We start from the raw sequence: 21,562 nt of genomic DNA, 5'->3' as shown, positions 1-21,562 counted from the left end.
GACAGTGAGTGTCACCAGACCCAGAGCTCTGAGGTGCAGGAGGCAGGTCCACAGCCAAGGCACCACCCCCTCTCCCCTCTCTCATCCTGCCTCTGTGGAGTCGATGTGGGTTTGGAGCAGCTGATGTCAGCATCAGGCCCACTGATGAGGGCTCCTCTTCCGAGCTGAAATCTCAGTTCGTGGCTTTGCTTCCTAAAGAGGGAGCAGAACCAGAGCCTGGGCACCCAGAATGGCTCTGCAAGCATGCCTCTTACCTGGCCTGCACCCCATGCTCCGATTACCCCTTTACTGTCCAGGCTTCCAGAGCCCCATCTGTCCCAGAATTGCTGGCTATGAGGACCTTAACCATCATCTGGTCCCAACCCTCTCAGGAGCAGAGCAATCCCTGCTTGGGATTCGACCCCCCAAAGGAGATGAATTTCCTAAACACAGGAGGGAGCCATTCTGACTTCAGGTCCCCTCGGTGGAGAGCAAATGGATTCAATAAACACACAAGGGCTTCCCTGGTGGCGCAGTGGTTGAGAGTCTGCCTGCCAATGCAGGGGACACGGGTTCGTGCCCCGGTCCAGGAAGATCCCACATGCCGCGGAGCGGCTGGGCCCGTGAGCCATGGCCACTGAGCCTGCGCGTCCGGAGCCTGTGCTCCGCAACAGGAGGGGCCACAGCAGTGAGAGGCCCGCGTACCACAAAAAAACAAAAACAAAAACAAAAACAAAACACACAATACTTGGGACCACGCTTAGCCAGGATTGGTGCAGATGCATTTGATAAATGTAGACATGGTCCCTCCCCTCCTGAAGCTGTCTAGAGGGGAGAACAGAAATGTATCAAGCAACCTAAGTACAACGCTGTCCATAGGGGTGGTTAGGAAAGGCCTTCCCAAGGAAATGGCACTTAAACAGAAGGCAGGAAAGTATGTTTCTCATTTGCCTCTTAACCCCGAGCCTAGCACAGAGCTGGCACATGGTAGATACTCAGTAAATGTTTACTGAATGAATGAACAAGGAAATGAACAAATGTCTCCACGTTTCTTGAGAGCCCTTGGCTCTGCGCAGGATTTGGGGCTGGGTCTGCTAATGTATCCATTTACAGAACAATCTAAGTGAACTTGAAGTCATGAGTCCTCATGAGGTCTACTCATGTTATGGACGTGCTGCATGCTGTCCAGTCCGCTTTAGAGGTGAGTATGCTGGGTCACAGCTGGGGAAGATGATACTCCTGAGATTCCACAGGAAGTCTTCCGGACTCACCCCCTCCCCCGCAGATCACACCATGGAGAACTGCAAATGGACTCATCAAAGCAGGGAAGGCCAGCCCCTTGACAGGTGATTGGATTTAGATCTGAAAGCAGAGATGGGTTAAAACTCCCTGTGTCCAGATGTCCTAACCACAGACCAAAGCTCAAGAGGAGGCGAGGGGAGACTAGCTCCACGGGCCTACCCTTTCTTTCTCAGAAGAGGGTGAAGCGTTCTTGGAAATTCCCGTAAGGCATCCAAATGAGCAAATCCAGGGCTGGTTGTTGTCAGGTTTCCCAGCAGGATTATAGGCAGACTGGCCAGCTGTTCCATCCCCCAGGTCTGTCTTAACTTCAAAGACTAGGTTGTCTGTCCCAGGAAAAGTGGGCCTTACTGTGAAATGCCCTGAAACTCTCCCAGACCTCAAAACATGCCCACGTTAAGGTATTGCTCTTGGGCCTCCAGGAACCCGTCTAACATACAGCAGTAAGCATCCTCTTCCCCCTCCCTCTGCAGCAAACATCTCTCCAAGAAAAGAAACTGAAGCTAGTGACATTGAGTGGAGGCAGGACCACCATGTCCAGTCGTACAGGCTGTTCACTGTACAAGAGGTGGGGGGGCGCTGAAATCCAGGCCTTACTCTTCTTGCCAAGCTGTGCCCCCTGGCCTGGTTACATCCACACAGAGGAAGGGGTGGCTTTTTCTAATTTGCACATAAGTGCCATGCAGGGCGAGCAGTGACTCTGGGTGGAGAACACAAAGAATTACATCTGGGGAAGGAAATAAGCCAATCTTTCCCTTGCCACCACCTAGTCTAACCAGGTGTTCCTCAAGTGATTAGATATGCTAATAGGGCAGCCTTCTTAGAAGGTAATAGAATATGATGGATAAACCAGTAAGTCCAGTAAGGCTTTATGTTTTATTTCTCTGTGTCCTGAGTTCAGATGACAGTGAAAACGAACTATTGAGATGTACTAAAGGAGGATCGAATGTCTTCTTTCTGTTAAACTACTTTAAGGAGAGTAAAGATTTACAGTAAGTATAACCTTCTGTGTTGGAAACACCAGCGTTTTGGAATCTTTCCCAGACACTGGGCTCTAGCTTCACGTACCTTAAGCCTGTTGGTCAGGAAGTAGGCCCCTGTAAGACGAGGTAAAGTGGGCATTTTCTCAGGAAAATGACCCTCCCCATGGAGGGCCAGGCTTCTCACCAGAGAACGCACTCCATACTGAGAAAGATTCGCTGACAGTGCTGTCTGAACAGTGGCCTAACACGATGTGCCACTTGGGAAAAGAACTGTGATTCCAGCAAATGCTTGATGGAGGCTGAAGATTGGGCAGCGGTCCCCCTTGCTCGCTGCTTTACACTGCAGGGATGTATGGCAAAGACAACTCATAACCCTGGTCAGGGGCAGCTGCCCCCTCTCAGAAGTGTCTTCCCTGCATGGTCTCCTTTGGGGTCTGCCCATCTGCCCAGTCTTCCTGGAGGTCAAAAAACGAGCTATGGGCTGGGGACGCTGAGAGGAAAGATGAGGAAGGAGCAGGGCCCGCAAATCACAGCTCTCCTAGTGCTTCTGACATGTTCACAGGCCGGAGCCTGAAGTGGGGTCAAGGGATGGAACTAAAATGCTTCCTGAGGCTCTGGGGACCCCCAAACCTCAGTTTCCTGCTCTCACAGCCCCAAGTACTCAATGGCTCCTGGGCCACGCAATTCCCTGTGAATGACCCCTGGGGGGATTAGTGGGGATAAGCCTATCCCAGGTTTCAGGAAGAGGAGCCTAGGCTCCCAAGGCCGTGTGAAACTCACAGTATGCAGGAGTGGTCCTTGGTGGCGGGACACTGTGAGAGCATCTTGGCCAGGAAGATCAGGCTAATAGCATATGGGTCCTGTGTGATCCTCTCAGGAAGCAGATGACTGGAACAGCCAGGACCCGGGGCAATTTCATTCCCAGGTGAGACTCCCTTCTCTAACCCCATCACCCCTTTTGATTCTTCTAAGCAAAAGCCACTCGTGCTACCTCAGTCAGGATGTTGCAGATTATTGCACATCCAGAGCCTTCCTGTGCCTTGTGGGAAGCACATATGACAGGAGCCAACAATTCATGAGCACCTACAGGTGCCAGGCATGGAGCAGAGTGCCCGCTTTGCCAGCAGGATCTCATCAAATCCCCAGACAACCCAGAGAGCTGTTGAGGAACTCGAAGTTCAGAAAGATTAAACAACTTGCCCAAGATCACACAGCGAGTAAGTGGTGAAGTCAGGACTCGAACTCAGATGGTGTGGCTTTAGTGCCCATACACATTACCACCTCGAAGCGCCAGAACTTCCAGGTCTTTAATGAAGTTGGAAGGCTGAGATATAACAAGGAGGGAAGACCACAGCTCCCCTGACTCTCTTTGCCAGCCAAGCACTGACCAAATAGGTGACAAGCGTATCTGAGATACAATGCTCCCAGAAGCTGTTTAACCTGGGCACAGGAACTTTGCCTTACTCCCTATGGCATCTCCAGTGCCTGGAGCCGGGCGGGGCCGGGCCCACAGGAGAATGTTTATTGAAGGGATGAAGGAACCTCTAGCTGCCCTTGCTCTGCCTTTCTCCCCCATCTCTCCCAAGCTCTGAGCTTGCACTGGGCTCAGCAGGGCCCCTGAGCAGTCACCAAGTTCTACACAAGCAGCCCTGCATCTCCACCACTGACCCTGGCATGGCTTAAACACACAAGCCCATAGGTGGGCATATGGGGAGTCCTGGGGGCTCACAGCCTTGCAGGGTTTTCTCCCATCCACACAGCTGTAACCTCCCTTTGGTTTCCAGAGCTATCATGTGTGTCCTCTCCCTGGCTCCAAAGCCTCCAGAGGTGCAAATTTAAGCAGGAGATTTTCAGCTACACCCTCGACCTTGATCTCTTCCCCTTGAGTGACCACAGTATTGGTGGGGTTCAGACTCCCCTACGGTGTGGCTGGTTCCCAGGTGGGCCCAGGCAGCCATGATATAAGACATCAGCTATCATATGTCAGAGATCAGAAGCCAAGACACTTAAGCACCTTGCGATGCTGTTATTCTCCAAGTTTATCCACTAGAACAGCTTGACAAATCTGTCAGTGCTAGGGAGGGTAAGAATCAAGTAAGAACCTACCCTCAGGATGTCCACCATGGCACTGAGGAGACAAATGCACATGGAACCATTAGCAGCAGTGCAAGGTTTGTGTGCTGTGTGCCAAAGCATAGCTCAGAAAGGAAGGGTCGCACTGGGGGCACACAGCGGGACAGAAAAGACTGAGCTGAGAGCCCCTTGAAATGACTGAGTTATCACGAGCTCCTCTCCTCTTTCTTCCCTTTCCATCCAGCACTTCATTCCCATTCGGTTACCTATTGCTACATAAGAGACCACCCTTAAACTCAGCAGCTTAAAACAATTTATTACTATCTCTTACACCTCTGCCGACTGGGCTCAGCTGGCTGGTTCTCACTCGGGATCTCTTGCAGTTAGAGTCAAATGGTGGCTCCTGCTAGAGTCATCTGAAGGCTCTACTGAGCTGGACAGCCAAGTGGCGGTCACTCATTCACAAAGCTGGCAGAGATGTGAATGTTGGTGGAACGCTCAGCTAGGGTTCTTGACAAGAGCCTTTCTGTGTGGCCTGGACTTCTTACAGGATAGTGGCTGGTTTCTAGAGCAAGTGTCCCAGGAGTGAAGTTTCTAAGAGAAGCAGACAGATATCGCAAGGCTTCTCATGACCAAGCCTTAACAGTTCCATAATGTCACTCCCACCATATTCTGTTGATCAAGCAAGTGTCTATGGCCAGCCCAACTTCAAGAGGTGAAAAGCAGCACACAGACACCAGGAGGGTGTCTAGATTGAGGGCTGCCACTTTGGAAACTGTCTACCACAACGTCCTTTACATAAAGATAAAATTCCTTTATTGAGCTGGAAGAGGGAGAGGAAATGAGCTCCGGGCTAAGGAAGCCAAGAGGAAAGAGACTTTCTCCCTGTGTCTAGAAGAAGGTACTTGGCCAAGTCCCTCCCCACACTGTTCTCTTACCTCACATCCCAAGGTACATTCTTAGACTATGTCCTAGGCCCAGAATGGAAAATAAACCACTTACATCATCCTAACTAACGAGCCTTCATCTGAGAATGAGTTTGCTACGTGACTGTTGCCACAAAATTATCTGCCCTTGCTGCAGCATAGCCTTTACAGGACACAATCTGGTGCCAGCGACATCCCAGTAATGGTTCCCTGGAGAGCCAGAGGTCAAGGATGGCGAGGGAGCTTGTTGCCAAGATGATCTCACATAGAAATCTCTTTGCTTTCTTGTGACCACCTGGTAACTGAGATATGAAGGAAAGAGAAAGAGCCATTAATTCCTCAGATGTGTGTCCACAGGCAGAGCAGAGTGGGCTGCAGCACAGAGTCCCAGCATACAAGTTATGAGACGTCCCATTGATTCCTTCCATTCCCCCTGACTTGCTCTGACGGGGCGTGCATCTAACCTCCCTTGTTTGGAAGGCTGCCGAATCACCTGGTGGTTTGAGACTGCCCTTCCCATCCATCTGGATAATTCAAGCATAATAACCCACAATTCTAAGCCTGCAGTTAGCTTCCCCCAGCCCCTGCCTGTCACTCCTCCATGACGTGGGGTGACGGAGGGCGGGGTGAGGGGGCATCATTGCCAGTATAAAGCAGATGGGGTGCTTTGCACATCCCATCCCCCACCAAGTCACTCCTAGTCTATTCTACTGGGGAGACCTCTTCAATAATCCTCCCCTCAAAGAACAAAATGGTTAATAACTACTATCTTTCTTTCTCCCTCAGAAACTCCAGTGCATAGATTGGATGAATTACATTTCTTGGTTCGTGACCCAGTCTTATCTTTGTACCACGCACACTCCACTTCTATTTAGTTATTTAAAAAAAAATAAACATCGTCCAGCCCACAACCCCAAACAAAAGCCAGGGTCTTGACAATAACCAACATATCTTTCAAATCCCAAGTGACAGTAAACAGGAAAATGAGACAGCCAGTCACCCAGCATACACAAGACAGAAGAAACTAGGCCTTTAAAAAGGTTTCGCTAGCGCCCGAAGAAGGCGTCTTTTCGAAATGCCTCGATTTTTACATGGCCCAAGCGTCCCATTAAATCCTGTTCATTTAAAATCTGGGTTCCCAATTGGTATATTTTACTTTAATGATCTGTGCTTCCTATAGAAACATGGAAAATGACTATTTCTTTTTTCAATTAAACGTGTAACGGTCAGCAGATGAAAGCCAGCTTCTCTCTCCGCCTGGCCCGGGTAGCGGCCCGGGAAGGGGTTAACTACGGCCCCGCGGACCGGGGTGGAAAACTCTCGGTAACCCGAGCGCGGCCCGGCCCGCCGCGCGCATGCGCCGGGGCAGCACTCCGCGCGCCCGCCCGCGGCTCCCCGCTCCCGGCCGCCTGGTGCACAAAGGCCTGCTTTGTTCCCTCGGCTCTGTTTTAAATATCTGACGGCTATTCGCCCCACCCCTGCGCCAGATCCCCGGCCTGGCTGCAGGCGCGGCACAAGGGCGCATTGTGGGGCTGAGCGAGGGGCGAAGGGGGCTGGGGGCAGCCGCCCCTTTGGGGACGCTCCTGTTTCTCCAAGTTGACTCAGCCATTTGGGTCACCCGGGCTGAGTCGTGGGGGTGGGTGCAGAGGAAGGGGGCGGGGGTAGCTCATCGTCTTTTTTTTTTTTTTCCAGTCCCAGACGTAAAGATTGGGACCTGGGGACCCTGGGAACGAGCAGAATCGTTTCCAAAGCAGGCCCGGGAGGAGGTGCTGAGGTTTCAGCCGAGCAGCAGGGGTGGGGGCCGGCCCAGCCCGAGCCCCAGGGCTGCCAGGAGGGCCGCGAACCCTCGAAGCCAGACGCTGGGTTTCTTATCTCTCCATCGCTGTACATATTTAGAAAGTGCCGATCACTCAGACGCTTTGAAAAGCGTGGCATTCCAGCGCAAACCCACCCGAAGAGGGGGTGGGGCGGATCCTTTCTTCCTCCAAGCTCGCTGCCCAAGAGGAGCTCCCGGAAGGGCATCACCCCGGACTGTCTGCACCCACACTTTCAGGCCCTCGAGGTGCCCCGCTCCGTTTTAGGAATACTGTACCCCACCCCCCCACCCCGGGGAAATCATGCCCTCCCTGGTGTGGCCTCTCTCTCCCAAGGGTAGGTAATGAAGGTTGGGATGGGGTTCAAACAAAAGTAGGCTTTCAGCTTATTGGAGAGCTGGCCCTGCCCTACCCCTGCCCCTCCCTTGTCTTGCTGGCATTCCCTGCAGACTCCCAGGTAGTTTTTCTTCCCAAATCAGGTGTTTGTTTACCTGCTGAGAAGGAGGAGGGGAGGTTTGCAAAATGACAATCACTAAACCCACCTCTCTTTCCCATTTTCTTCTTTAAAGGTAGGGAAAACACTGCCTTTCTGACCAGGTCTTGGAAACTTAAAGCAAAACGCAAAATGTGGGCCTTAGCAATTCGGAAAAGTGTGCTTGGTCTTAAGTGTAATCAAAAGGAGGTTTTTGTATCCCAGCTTGTGACCAGAGCCCCCCATACACCTCAGAGTCTTGAAGGGAAATTGTGACCCTTCCGTCCAGGGCAGGTGAAGTAGGAGGAACTGGGTTGGAGGATTTGATTCAGAAGCAAAGGGCTTTGTAATTTTGATGTGGCTGTTCTGGGCCTAATTGGGGGCCCCCAAATCCTCCTTCATGGTTTGTTATGAATCTCGGGGAGGGACTCACATTGCCTTGGTCACATTTCTCAGCTGTGAAGACCATAAATATTTCCTGAGATATATTTTTTTAGAATCATGCTTTATAATTTTCACATTTCACATGTTGTCTCATTTCACCGGTACTCTTGAGGGTTAGAGCCAAGAGCTCATACAAACCAACCCTCTTATTTTGCAAATGAGGGAAATTGTTCAGAGCCACTCAGAAAGACAAGGCACAGGCAGGCCCTGGGGGCCAAGTCTCCTATGCTCAGGATTGGATTGTTTCCCCTCTGAGATGCTAGTTAGTCGCAGACTAAAAGACCAGGTTTTCACCTATTGCTTCCACACAAAATCCTTTCCCAGTAAAGTATTCTGATTCAAGAGTAAGAAGCTTTGAGGAAAGATTCTTGACATTCAGGTAGTAGCTTTGAGGAGAGACTAGGAGTCGCTTCTCAGTATATCCCCTAGAACTGCTGAGTTTGCCAGGACTACACTAGCTACAAGCCTAGAGACGTAAGTCATGCTCTGCTGCCAGGGTTACTAAGTGGCAGAGAAATCCTGGGTGTCTGTTTCCAGGAACTCTTCAGTCTGCTGAGGAATTTCTTCAAGCAACACTGAGTGTCCTTTCACCACCCTGTTGGCCGGTAAGCCCCCTATCTCTGGAGGTGATAGCCTCCCCCCAGTCCCCCACTCCCCCCGCCGCCAGCAGACCAGCCTGCCATGAGTTGTACTTAGAACTTGACTCCTCCCGTGATGAGTGTACAGAATCTCTCCAGCTGCAAAATAGGATGGAGGTCCCTATAGCCCCCCCTTCCCTCACGCACCTACAGCCTCAGAGATGTTGGAAGTTTTACTGGAGGATGTCTGTGACGCCATACGAAGTGCTTGGAGAGAAGCCATCACCAGCCTGCATTGCGTGGCAGTGCCTGCCCAATTGGGCAGGACCTATACCCCACTGAGCTTCAGAGGGTGGGATCATTTTAGATGACCCTGAGCTTGTACCTCTGACTTTGGTACAGCCTCTTTTTTATCCTGCATTGGCCTCTACCATCCCCACCCCGCCCCCATTCCACCCCCTCCCCCTTGAGCCAAATGCTGGTTTCAGGCTTTCCCAGGTTGGTGGATGAACTAACGTTTCAAGCCATCCCATGGAAACGCAGCTTGGCAGCCAACCATTCAATCTCAGCAGTGTCACCTTTTGACCATTCAGCAGTGTTTGTGCAAGTGTTTGAATATTTTATTGCATTTTGACCTTATTATTTTATAAGACTGAGTGGAAAATGGAAAAATGAAGTGCCGATGCTAGTGATAAGAAGGGCAGGTCTCATAAACCTAATATAATTGAGACAAAGATGGAAATCATTAGGCAGGCCAAACATGGGGAATATTTAGCCTCAATCAACTGCTCGCTGGCTGTGAGCCAGTCAACTGTGTGTTCAATCAGGAAGGAAAAGAATAAAACTAGAGAGTATATATGAAATTCTGAACATACACTGTCAAAGAGTCTATCTAAAGGTCGGATGTGATCAGGGATTTACCATATTTCTTGAATTCTAAAGCTGCAGATTTTCAGAGCTGGGGTGAGGGAGATTCTGTGAGACTAGAAATCCAGAAAATAATATTATATTAATATTAATTAAACTGACAATATTTAACTTCCTGGGAACAGAACCTTCCCTTAGAACATGCAAGTCGGCTGCTTGCCTCTTGCGTGTCAGAGCAGTGGATTTTCAGGAAAGCATTAGGTATGAAAGGAGAGGGTGACCTATAGACATGGTCACCATGGGGGTCACCCCAATGCCAAAGTTGGGAACAAGGCCTTGAATTAATGTGCCGGAAGGGATGGAACTCAACAGAGGCCCTCATGCTAGGAGATTTTCGCAGCCCACATGTGCCCAGCTGTCAGAAGATCATGAGAGTCAAAAGCAAAGAATGTGAGGCTGGCCTCGTCTTCTTTGGGCACGGGCTCCTTTCACAGTCATTGTCCCAGCTGTCCCTGGGGTGAGGGCGGGGACATGCTCCCCCCTCTCAGCAGTTGCCCAGCCCGTGCCCTCTGCGTGGATTAGCTGTCCTTCCTCTTGGGCTGCCTGCTGACTCCCGGCTCTTCCGTGAAGTCTCAGCTCACGCTTCTTCCCTCCCACTGCGCACTCTGTGTCCACCCTCCGCTGTTGCTCTTTCCACACCGCCACTGGCTTGCCTGGGAGAGCTCTGAGGGCAAGGAGACCCTCACAGCTTCAGCATCTAGGCTCAGCGGGCCTCAGGAAGTGTCTGCTAAGTGACGGAGGAACTGAAGGGCCAGTAGACCCTCGGGAAGACCAGACTGTTCATGGGTGCTTGCAGGGGCGACCTAGCACATCCATCTGAACGTGGGTGCTTGCAGGGGCGACCTAGCACATCCATTTGAACGCGGGTGCTTGCAGGGGCGACCTAGCACAACCATTTGAACGTGGGTGCTTGCAGGGGCGACCTAGCACATCCATTTGAACGTGGGTGCTTGCAGGGGCGACCTAGCACAACCATCTGAACGTGGGTGCTTGCAGGGGCGACCTAGCACATCCATCTGAACGTGGGTGCTTGCAGGGGCGACCTAGCACATCCATTTGAACGTGGGTTCTTGCAGGGGCGACCTAGCACATCCATTTGAACGTGGGTTCTTGCAGGGGCGACCTAGCACATCCATTTGAACGTGGGTTCTTGCAGGGGCGACCTAGCACATCCATTTGAACGTGGGTTCTTGCAGGGGCGACCTAGCACATCCATTTGAACGTGGGTTCTTGCAGGGGCGACCTAGCACATCCATTTGAACGTGAGTGCTTGCAGGGGCGACCTAGCACATCCATTTGAACGCGGGTGCTTGCAGGGGCGACCTAGCACAACCATTTGAACGTGGGTGCTTGCAGGGGCGACCTAGCACATCCATTTGAACGTGGGTTCTTGCAGGGGCGACCTAGCACATCCATCTGAACGTGGGTGCTTGCAGGGACGACCTAGCACATCCATTTGAACGTGGGTGCTTGCAGGGGCTACTAGCACATCCATTTGAACTCCTCACACTCTTAAAAAACAAGAAAAACAACCTTTCTTCCTCCTCCAGATGGCAAACCATTTGTCTCTAAATTCTCTCCCTTTGCCCCAAGTTGCCCTCATCTGTGGGCCTTCTTGCCCACGCTGGTGTCTTCAGTCTCAGCCCTGTAACGCTTCCCCTCACCACCCCCCCTCCATGGTTCTTTACAAATACTTTTATTAAGTAAATCCACTCACTTTTCCTCCAACCATAGGATTCTTGCTGAATTCTTACCACTTTCCTCAGGCAAAAACAACCCAGAAATGCTGTCTGATACAAAGCATTTCCCAGCGAGGGCGGCCAAGTGAGTGCAAGAACCTCTCAGCTGTCTGGGACTGTGATGTGATGTCTGAACAGCCTCTTTAGAAACACTCCAGCCTTTTGCAGCGATACCATCCAGATGGGGACGCACCATGTCAATCCCTCATGGTTGTCAGGGGTCCTGGGGAGAGATGGGGGAGCACCCAATCAGGGGACTTAGTTGACTGGGCCTCGGTTGGCCTCACTGGGTTGGCCATGAATGAAAAGGGGGTCTGAGCTCCGGTTTGCACCTCTCCACCCACTGACTCTTTCTTGGCCTAACACATCTCGCCCGGCTGCCCTTGGCTGTGATGGTGGGAAGCAACTGTGTGAAAAGCCTGAGCAGCAGTGGAGGGCAGCTCAGAGAAGCCCACCACTGGCCCACCTCCCACCCCACGCAGCATGGTGCCCAGCGGGCCGCCTTGGCCAGCTGGCTAAGCTGCTCTCAGCACTGGTCAGTCCCACTGACTCTTCAAGTCCTCTGGAGTGCAAGCTCTCTGGGGTGGAGCCCAGAGTCCACTTGATAGAAAGCTGATTCCTTTCCTGTGGGGCAAACAGCTCTGATCAAGACAAGTCAGTCAGGGGGCGACTTGGCAGAGCTACAGTGCCAGGGCTCGGATGCATCCTTTCTGTGTGATTTCCCCAAGTCAGGCAGGAAAGCATGCCTCCCCCCGCCAGCGCCTAGCTCCCCGCACCAGCATTTGCATCCTCCCAACGCTATATAAAAGGAGCCAGTCGCCGGCCCCCAGTGAGGACAAGGCTGTGATTCAGCCAGGCTCCTGTGACATCCCAGCCTTCAGAGTGCAGCTGGGGCAGTTTATGAACAGCGCTGGGTCCCAGGGGGAAGTCGGCCCTGTCCTCTAGCCCACAAGCGTCTATTGTTCACTTTCTTGTTTTTCTCCAAATGTTGAGATGTGCTCAGAGCACAGAAAAGCCCCACACCAAGGCCATCAGCCAGGGCCAGCTTGAGGCTGGAACTCTGTGGGCCTCCTCTCCCCTCGACAGTTGTTCCCACCTCTCCCTAAGATGTGACACTGCTGGGGCTGGGGCAGAGGAGGTGGCCTCTTCTCAGCCAGGGCTCTTTGGACCACAGTGGGCTTGGGCTGTTCCACCAAGCAAGGTGTGAGGCCACAGCCCAGGCACAACTGCCCGTGTTACCTCGGGCGGGCCACGACGTGGACGGGAGAGTCTCTTCCAATTGCTTGTCGCTGACCACAGCAGTGTGACAACGACAATCGTGTGCTGGGTCTTGTCTGCATCAACAACTTGGGCTCCAAAGGTCAGCCTCTTGGGTTTGACTCCTGGCTGCAGCTCTTACTAGCTGTGCAATCTTGGGCAAGTGACCTAGCCTCTCGGAGCCTCAGTTTTCCTCCTTGGTAAAATGACACCTCCCTCATAGAGCTATTGTGGCTTTTAACGTGACAATCAAGGGAGACACCGGCACAGCCCTCCGTAAATACTGGTTATGCTTTGCATTATTCTTATTCTTGTCTGTGACCACTATCACACCATCCTAAAGCCACCCCCTCTGCTTCAAGCACCCACTTTTGTCCCTACACTGAATGCCTTTGACAATCTCCAGTTGGGGGTCAGAGGACAGCTGTGCGAGACCAGAGTGCCAGAGGAATGAAGGATGAGGTGCCTCGTGACGTAGGGGAGGACAGAACGTGCTCAAAAGCCCGTCGCCTCCCCTCAGCCCCAGATCCCTTTCTCGGGGCTCATATTACCTGCCCTCCCCACCACAGACGGTTCTCAGCCCTGCCGCGTGGCCTGAGTTCCAGCAGGCCCACCAAAAGCCCCACCCCTGCCAGAAAAGCCCCTCTCTCCTGTGTGCCCACCTTGGCAGCCACCAACAGCCAGTTGGGGTGGGGTCGGGCAGGGGGCGGGTGTGCACAGGGGTGGAGTCGCTGGAAATTTTGCCAAATCAAGAGAGTGCAGGGATCCAGATCCCAAACTGCGGACTCCACAGGCCTGGGGTGCTAAGTGCAGTTTAGAGATTGGGGGTCCATTTATAGCAGCCCACAGGGCTCTGTTGTGAAGGGGGGTGGACAAGAGGCGGGGAGGCGGGGAGCCCAGGGAAGGCAAGAGAGGGTTCTGAGTGCGACTTCTCCCTGCCTGGGGTCAGTTCCCATCCCCACTGGGGGCTTTGGGGCTTCTGCCTCCTCAAAACAGAACCAAGATGATCCCCCCTTTGGATTCATTAATCCTTTCAAGAATAAGGCCCTGGGAGCCTCCTGACAGGGCCATATGGTTTCCTTATCTTCCTTATCTCCCAGCACTCACCTTCCATTCGGAATGTTTATCCCAAGATAAAGATCAGATTCCACTTAGGATGATTGAATGGGGGCCTCCTCCGGGTATTTCCCCCACAATTTCAAATGAATGAACGGTCCAATCCAATAATAAATGAGCCAGACCAGGCTCTGATAATGGATAGGGCTCTCTCCACACTCTCATTCCCCCTCCATATAACCCCAGCCTCCTCTCTCCCACTTCCACCTGGGCAGCTCCACTTTTACCTGCTTTGTATAGTCGAGTTCTGCATAAGATTTTCATTGGACAAAGTGTAACTGCCTTAAATGATGCTTTAAAACCAGAGATCTGATACTTGACCAGGGCTTTTCAATAGAAATGTCAGGCAAGCCACAACTGCAAGCCCACGTGCCGTTTGATACTTTCTAATAGCCATATGAAAAAGGTAAAAATGAACAGGTAAAATTAATTTTGAGTACATTTCATTTATAATTATGATTAATCATATAATAGTTATTTACTATAGTTAGTATAATAATACATTCTATTGAGCCCCCAAATATCACTTCAACATGTAATCAATATAAAAATGGGGCTTCCCTGGTGGCGCAGTGGTTGGGAGTCCGCCTGCCGATGCGGGGGACGTTGGTTCGTGCCCCGGTCCGGGAAGATCCCACGTGCCGCGGAGCGGCTGGGCCCGTGAGCCATGGCCGCTGAGTGAGAGGGCTTCCCTGGTGGCGCAGTGGTTGAGAGTCCGCCTGCCGATGCAGGGGACACGGGTTCGTGCCCCGGTCCGGGAAGATCCCACGTGCCGCGGAGCGGCTGGGCCCGTGAGCCATGGCCGCTGAGCCTGCGCGTCCGGAGCCTGTGCTCCGCAACGAGAGAGGCCACAACAGTGAGAGGCCCGCGTACCGCAAAAAAAAAAAAAAAAAAAAAAAAGATTTTTGAGGTATTTCACATTCATTTTTTTGTACTTTGTCTTCAAAATTTGGTGTGTGTTTTACAGTTACAGCATGTGTCGATTCAGACTAGCTACATTCAAAGTGTGTTCTGTAGGCCCTGTGGCTAGTGGCTATTGTGTTGGTCTGGGAGGATCTAGATAGATTACACTCAGAAAGCCAGGGCCAGGACAGACTGTTATGGGCAGCATGACCATCACCCTTGAGCGGGCTGCCAGCGAGAGGCTCTGGGGGAAGGTGGGCAATCCACAAGTTTGTTCCCAGTCAAAACCAAGACCCAGAATCCATCTTCCTACCCCACTAGCCTTTCCCCTCCCAGGAAGGAAAACACACATTCAAAACAATTTTCTTAAGTGGTAGCAATTTTTTTTTTTTTTTGGCTGCATTGGGTCTTCATCGCTGCGCACGGGCTTTCTCTAGTTGCGGCGAGCTGGGGGCTACTCTTCGTTGCGGCGCATGGGCTTCTCATTGCGGTGGCTTCTCTTGTTGTGGAGCACAGGCTTCAGGCACGCAGGTTTCAGTAGTTGTGGCTCACGGGCTCTAGGGCTCAGGCTCAGCAGCTGTGGCACACGACCTCAGTTGTTCTGCAGCCTATGGGATCCTCCCGGACCAGGGCTCAAACCCATGTCCCCTGCGTTGGCAGGCAGATTCCCAACCACTATGCCACCAGGTAAGGCCCTAAGTGGTAGCAACTTTTATTGCTGTGTATTTAATGTTAGTCATTTCAGCTGCTGATAAACTTGTTCACTGAAGCCTCTATCACTAAGATACTTTTCCTCTGGGCTGTTTTCAAGGTGAAGATGGTGTTGATTGGCACCAAACATCCATGCCAATGGATGGATGAGCTCCACTGTACTTTGTCAGAAGAGGGGGGAGTCCTGGCTGGAGTAGACAGCCAGATTGGGGTCACCAACGCCAATAGATGCACCCTGATTCTAGGAAGGAGGAGACACAATTCAGACATTGACAGGACACTCGGGCAGAGCTGCTACTAGTCATTCAGACACCATATTTATTTTATTTTATTTTTTTGCGGTACGCGGGCCTCTCACTGCTGCGGCCCCCCCTGTTGCGGAGCACAGGCTCCGGACGCACAGGCTCAGCGGCCGTGGCTCACGGGCCCAGCCGCTCCGTGGCATGTGGGATCTTCCCGGACCGGGACACGAACCCGTGTCCCCTGCATCGGCAGGTGGACTCTCAACCACTGCGCCACCAGGGAAGCCCCAGACACCATATTTAAATGACCAGTTGTGTTCTGAACAGGGAACCAGAGAGGACCGGGTCTGTGTTTAGTGATTCCTGTGCACGTGCGTGGTTCCTCTGCCCATGGTGAGTCTCTAATGAGTTAATAATGTGGCAGGTCTCCCGTGGCAGCTGAGTTATACCCAGTGCCTCCCCTGCTCTTAAAATCAAGGTAAACACGATGCAAAGAGAAGGATGGGAGGGGAGCCCTCTGGCAAAGCAGGAGGATGTTAAAGCCGTGAGCCTCACATGGAGAAAAGGTGGGGAAAAGGTTCCAGGCCTCCTGGGGAGGCCTTCCCGACCACCCTGTGTAAGAGTTGCTCTCTGGCCCCCTCTCTCTGCTTCATTTTTCTTCGTAGTCTTTCTAATTCTCAACATGCTATTACGTTTTTCTTTGTTGACTGTCCTCATGTTGGTTCTTGCTGCACTCCAGTGCCTAGGAGAATGCCTGTCACTCTCAGTAAACATTTGTTGACTGAATGAATAGTGCTGGGAGGTGGTGCAGTCCCCCAAAGAGCTGTGGTCTCAGGCATAGCAAGAGGAGGAGAGCGAGCCCTTTGGAAAGGCAGAGAGGGGTGGGGTGGGTGCAGGGAGGGGTGTGAAGACGCAGAGGGAGATGGTGGTCTGTGTGTGTGATTCCCCTAGTAATGGGAGACAGAGAAGAATTTGAGAAAGTGGAGGAATGTGATTGCAGCACAAAGGCAGTGAGATGATTTTGTCAGCAACATTTGGATCCCGTTGGTGATGAGAGACATATGGGCCCGGCAAGGAGACAATTGTGGTAGTCAAGACAGGATGTGAATAAGACATAAAGAAGTGCTTCATCAGTGGGGATGGAAAAGAACCAGGGCTGCGGTAGCCAAGGCAAGGAGTAGGAAGGGTCGGCCGCGACGTTCCCACGGGCTGCGTCTCATGCACCCACAGTGTGCTACACGCACGCACAGGCGCAGACACACACGTGCACAGGCGCAGACACACACGTGCACACCTGCACACACACCCACACGCACGCCAGCACACACTAGGCTGCCCGGGAGGACTGTTCATTCAGAGGCCTCCATCACACATTCTAGCACAACTGCAAACCCCGCTTTCTGCTTCAATCTTTGGTCTTTGTCTTCTGTTTGCTTTTTCCCATTCCCGTGAAGGCAGCTTTGTGGGGAAAGAGAATGGCAGGACCCAGAAACTCTGGAGGAGGCAGTATCTTCTTCATTCACAAGGTTTGCTTCTGCCTCGTTTGGGAGGGAAGAGGCATGGAAGAAATTCACAAAGTCCGCAAGACGGAAAGGAAAGCCCCAGCGAAGGAAAGCCTGGAAGAAGAAAGAAATCCTCCTCTGAATCGAGCCAGGGAGGGCAACTGTTTGCTGACATTCTACTACATGGTCACACATGTGAGGGCCACGTGAAAGGGGCTGTCATTGAGACTGGGGACCCACGGGAGGTGAACGAGCTTGTTCAGAGTGGGTGGGGACATGGCTTGGGGATCCAGCTGAAACAGGCCTTTATTTTTAAAGAGCCTTAGATTGATGTCTCTGCTAGCCTAAATATAACCGAGCAGCCAACTTCTTCCCAGCTCGGCCAGGGCTCCAAGCAAGCTCCAAGGCCCTGTATTTAAAAAGAAAAAGAGGGGGAAGCGGGGGAGAGAGGAATCCACAGATGCAAAAGGTCACGCAGTTAGCCCTCTGAGTGTGCTGGGAGGAAGAAGATGGATGAGCTGCTGTGTATACTCTGCAATCCCCAGCCTCGCCCTCCAGCAGGAAAGATGGTGGGTTGGGGGAGGGGGTAGGGAAGCAAGCACCCACCTTGTACCTGGGCTCTGCCTGGCCTGGTGGGCACCGTGGAGACCCAGGCTTGTGCTCAGGGAGCCCACAGTCCAGTGGGAGGGAGGGCGGCAGGGCTGAGCAGGCACACAGCGTTGCAGCACGAGGATGGTCCCCGCTCGAGAGGCAAGCGGAGGGCTGTGAGCATCCTTCCACATGGCTGGAGGACCCGAGAAGCCCATTTTGGAGAAGAAAGGATTTTAGATAGGATTTTGACAAAGATGGAGAGAGAGCAAGAAGAAGCAGAGACAAGAGTGGACAGTATACATTTGGGCGGCCCTGAGCGTTTGGATTTGACAAGAGTACAAGAACGCAAGAACGGGGGAGAGGGAGAGAGAGAGAGAGAGAGAGAGAGAGAGAGAGAGAGAGAAAGTGGCAGGGAGGGGCTTTGAGCCTCCATGCCTCTCCCAGAGGCTTGTCCTTGAGTCTGTAGACAAAGGGGAGCCATTGAAGACTTGGGGGGAAGGCAGCGACACTACCCAGATAGACTGAAGGAAGGTCACTTTGACAATGAGGTGTAGGGTGGAGCAGAACGGGGGTGCCTCTGGGGTGGGGAGAGCCCAGGGACACAAACATCAGTGAGGGCTCTGAGGTCTTTGAGGCACGCTAGCTGCTGCAGCAGACTCCTGAACCTCAGACACACCATAGAAGTTTATTTCTTGTTCACATAAAGCTAACTCGGCATGGGGCTGAGGGGTGACGCTCTGCTGCTACAGTGATTCAAGGATCCTAGCTGAGGAAGGCTCTGTCACCTTCAGCATGTGGCACTGGCGACCGGTCACCCTGCCATTGACATCCACCTGGCACAGGGTTTATTCATATGAACGAGGAATTCCTCTGGCCAGACCTCAGCCACACGGCCCCAGCCACATGCAGGGGCCCCGATGGGTAGTCGCCGGCTGGCCATGCTTCTCGGAACATGATAGTCTGGAGGTCATCTCGGCCACAAGGACAAGGAAGGGGGACTCAGAGCTGAAGAAACATGTCCGCAACAGAAATGAAAACGGGGGAAGAGGGCAGAATGTCCACATTGAGGAGTTCGGAGGAGGAGAAGCCAGGGAAGGAAGCAAAGGGAGGCAGCTTGAGGGGAAAGAGAGAGAATGGGTCAGTTCCGCAGAGACTTCAAGGAAGGGGGACTGAGGAAGAAGCCCTTGGATTTGACTCCTGCAAGGCCTGGGGGAGGGGTAGGCCGAGCCAGATTTCAAGGCTCAGGGAAGCAGCTGGCAATGATTCCCTAGGACTAGCCACGAGCACATCCCTGAACTAGGTGTGCGTGACCCCTGGTAGGACATTCACATCACTACTGACTTTCTGTTGGAGCCACAGCAGGAATACGGGCTTTGGAGTCAGAAGATCTGGGTTTGCAGTCAGACATAGTCACCTTCACTTGAGCAAACCACTTAACCTCTCTAAGCCTCAGTTTCCTTACTATTACCTACTTTCCAAGCCTGTTGGAAGGGTTAGAAGTAATCTGCTGTGTAAAGCACTTCGCTTGGCGCCAGCATTTGGCAATTCGTGCCCCAAACATTTCTTGTGCGCATACTGGGAGCCAGGCAACCTGATTAGGTGTTGAGTATTTAAAGGACCCAGACAAAATTCTTACCCTCAAGAGGCCAATACTCTGGTAGGGCCGACGGCCACAGAAGCAGATCCTTAAAATACAGCATGATAAATGCTCCATTGGAGGTATTTCTAGACGGGGAGACCCAGCCCTGCCTTGCTGGAGGAGGTGACCGGCTGACCCTTAGTGGAGAAGCGCTCTCAGAGGGTGATCGTGCCCTGGGCACCGCTCCATCCTAATTCACGCAACAAACACTTACCTGTTCATCTCATTTCACACAATGAGTGCCTACTGAATGCTCAGACAGGAACGTTTCCCCTAAGGTCTCGGGGACAGGGGAGGGTTCTGCAGGGCCATGGGGTCTGCCCTTCTTCTGGTGCCAGGATAAGCCCTAGGACCCTTACCGTAGGGCCTGTTCCTGGTCACCAGCTGGAGGAACTACCTCTTTACGCCTCTTCTCTGCCCCCTAGGGACCCCGGAATCCTTCCCTGTGACACCATCTAGGGACTGTCTGCAGCAGATCTTCTGTGAGTCCAGGACTCCTTCCTGCGGCCCCGAGTGGAAACAGGGTCCAGGTTTCTTCTGCTGCTTTTTGAAGCCCACAAACCACCCTGAGGATTGTCCTCCTTCACGAATCTTTGCCTCAAGAGCAGGGCTGTGTTAGAAGGGGCATCACCTCTCCATCCATTTCCCATCTCACCTCAGAGTGTCATTTGTTCAGACCCTCCTAGATATGTCATGTGTTACTCTCCTGTGCTTATTGTTCTATGTATTAATACTTGAGATCACAACTTTGGCCTCACTTGTTTTAAAATTTTTTATTGTGGTAAAATACACAGAGAAATTACCAGCTGAGCCATTTTTAAGTGTACAGTTCGGTGGTATTAAATACATTCACATTGTGCACCCATCCTCACCTTCCATCTCCAGAACTCTTCATCTTGCAAAACTGAAACTCTGTACCCATTAAACAGTAACTCCCCACTGCCCCTCCCCCCAGCCCCTGGCAACCACCACTGTACTTTCTGTCTCTATGACTTTGACTGTTCTAAGTGTCTTATATAGGTGGTATCATATAGTATTTGTCTTTTAGTGACTGGCTTATTTCACTTAGCAAAATGTCCTCAAGTTTCATTCACGTGGTAGCACATGCCAGAATTTCTTTCCTTTTTAAGGCCAAATAATGTTCCATTGCAGGTACATACCACATTTTGCTTATCCATTCATCTCTCAATAGACACTTTGTTTTATTCCACATTTAAGCTATTATGAATAATGCTGCTCTAAACATGGGTGTACCAATAATCTCGTCGAGATCCTGCTTTCAATTCTTTGGGGTATATACCCAGAAGTGGAATCGCTGGATCATATGTTAGTTCTATTTTTAACTTTTTGAGGAACTGCCGTACTGTTTTCCACATTGGCTGGACTGTTTTACATTCCCACCAACAGTGCACCAGGCTTCGCATTTCTTCTCCACAGCCTCCCTAACACTTGCTATTTTCTGTTTTGTTTTGTTTTGTTTTTTGATAGTAGCCATCCTAATGGGTGTGAAGCGCCTGCTTGTTTTTTAAGTTTACTCTCTACTGTAAGTATTGTCATTAAAAACTTCAGACAGAGACCCCTCTCCCATTCTCCTACTGTTGGAAATTTAGGATTCCTTTTCTTTTGATATTTTTGCTATCATAAATAAAATTGTAACAAAAATTTGTGCATAAATCTTTGCAGCATTTTGGATTATTTCCGTAAACAAGGATTGACAGATGAAATACAGGATGCCTGGTTAAATTTGAATTTCAGATAAACAATGAATGATTTTTTAGTATAAGTTGCCCCAAATATTGCCAGGGACAAACTTATTCTTAAAACGTATTTGTTGTATACCTGAAATTCACATTTAACTGGGCATTCTATATTTTTATTTGCTAAATCTAGCCACTTTACCATAGGTAGTTTCCCAGGAGCAGAATTAACGTATCAAAGTTGATGAACACTTTCAAGGTTCTGGATGCACATGGCCAAAGGTCTTTTCAGTAAGGTGATGCCAGTTCTTTCTCTCCAAACAGTGAGTAAGAATGCCTGTTTCCCCACAGAACTGGCATCTTTGAGTTATTTCATTTAAAAATAAGCAAAGCTTTGCTTCTTTGATAGGAATAAAATGATCATTCACAAAACTTTGATTATCAGTGAAGCTGGCCCTTCCTTTCCCAAGGCTGGTCTTTTGCACTTCCTTTTGTATAAACTATGTGTCCCTGCCTTTGCTCATTTATCTTTTTGTTTTTCTTGTCAAACTCTATGAACTCTTAAAGGATAACAACCTTGTGTCTCTCACGTTTCATTGTAAATACTTCTTCCAGCTTGTTGTTTGCCTTTTAATTATGCTTCCATAATTTTCAAAGTAAGGCATTTAAA

The 21,562-nt window shown here is 51.2% G+C and overlaps 1 protein-coding gene across 1 annotated transcript in view; it reads left to right on the top strand.

Moving 5' to 3' along the window:
* Window positions 1-8,559: 8,559 nt before the first annotated feature.
* LOC114487189 (ETV5-related protein Ets96B-like) overlaps window positions 8,560-21,562 on the top strand; it is a 40,173-nt gene continuing 27,170 nt past the window's right edge. Inside the window, exon 1 of the transcript XR_003682014.2 lies at window positions 8,560-8,595. The gene's annotated coding sequence lies outside the window, so the exon portion shown is untranslated. The remainder of the gene's footprint in view (window positions 8,596-21,562) is intronic.

The sequence above is a fragment of the Physeter macrocephalus genome, chromosome 11 (assembly GCF_002837175.3).
Source record: "Physeter macrocephalus isolate SW-GA chromosome 11, ASM283717v5, whole genome shotgun sequence".
NCBI classification, from domain to species: domain Eukaryota; kingdom Metazoa; phylum Chordata; class Mammalia; order Artiodactyla; family Physeteridae; genus Physeter; species Physeter macrocephalus.
The sequence above is the reverse complement of the archived record's forward strand: the minus strand, read 5'-3'. Positions and strand labels throughout refer to the sequence as shown.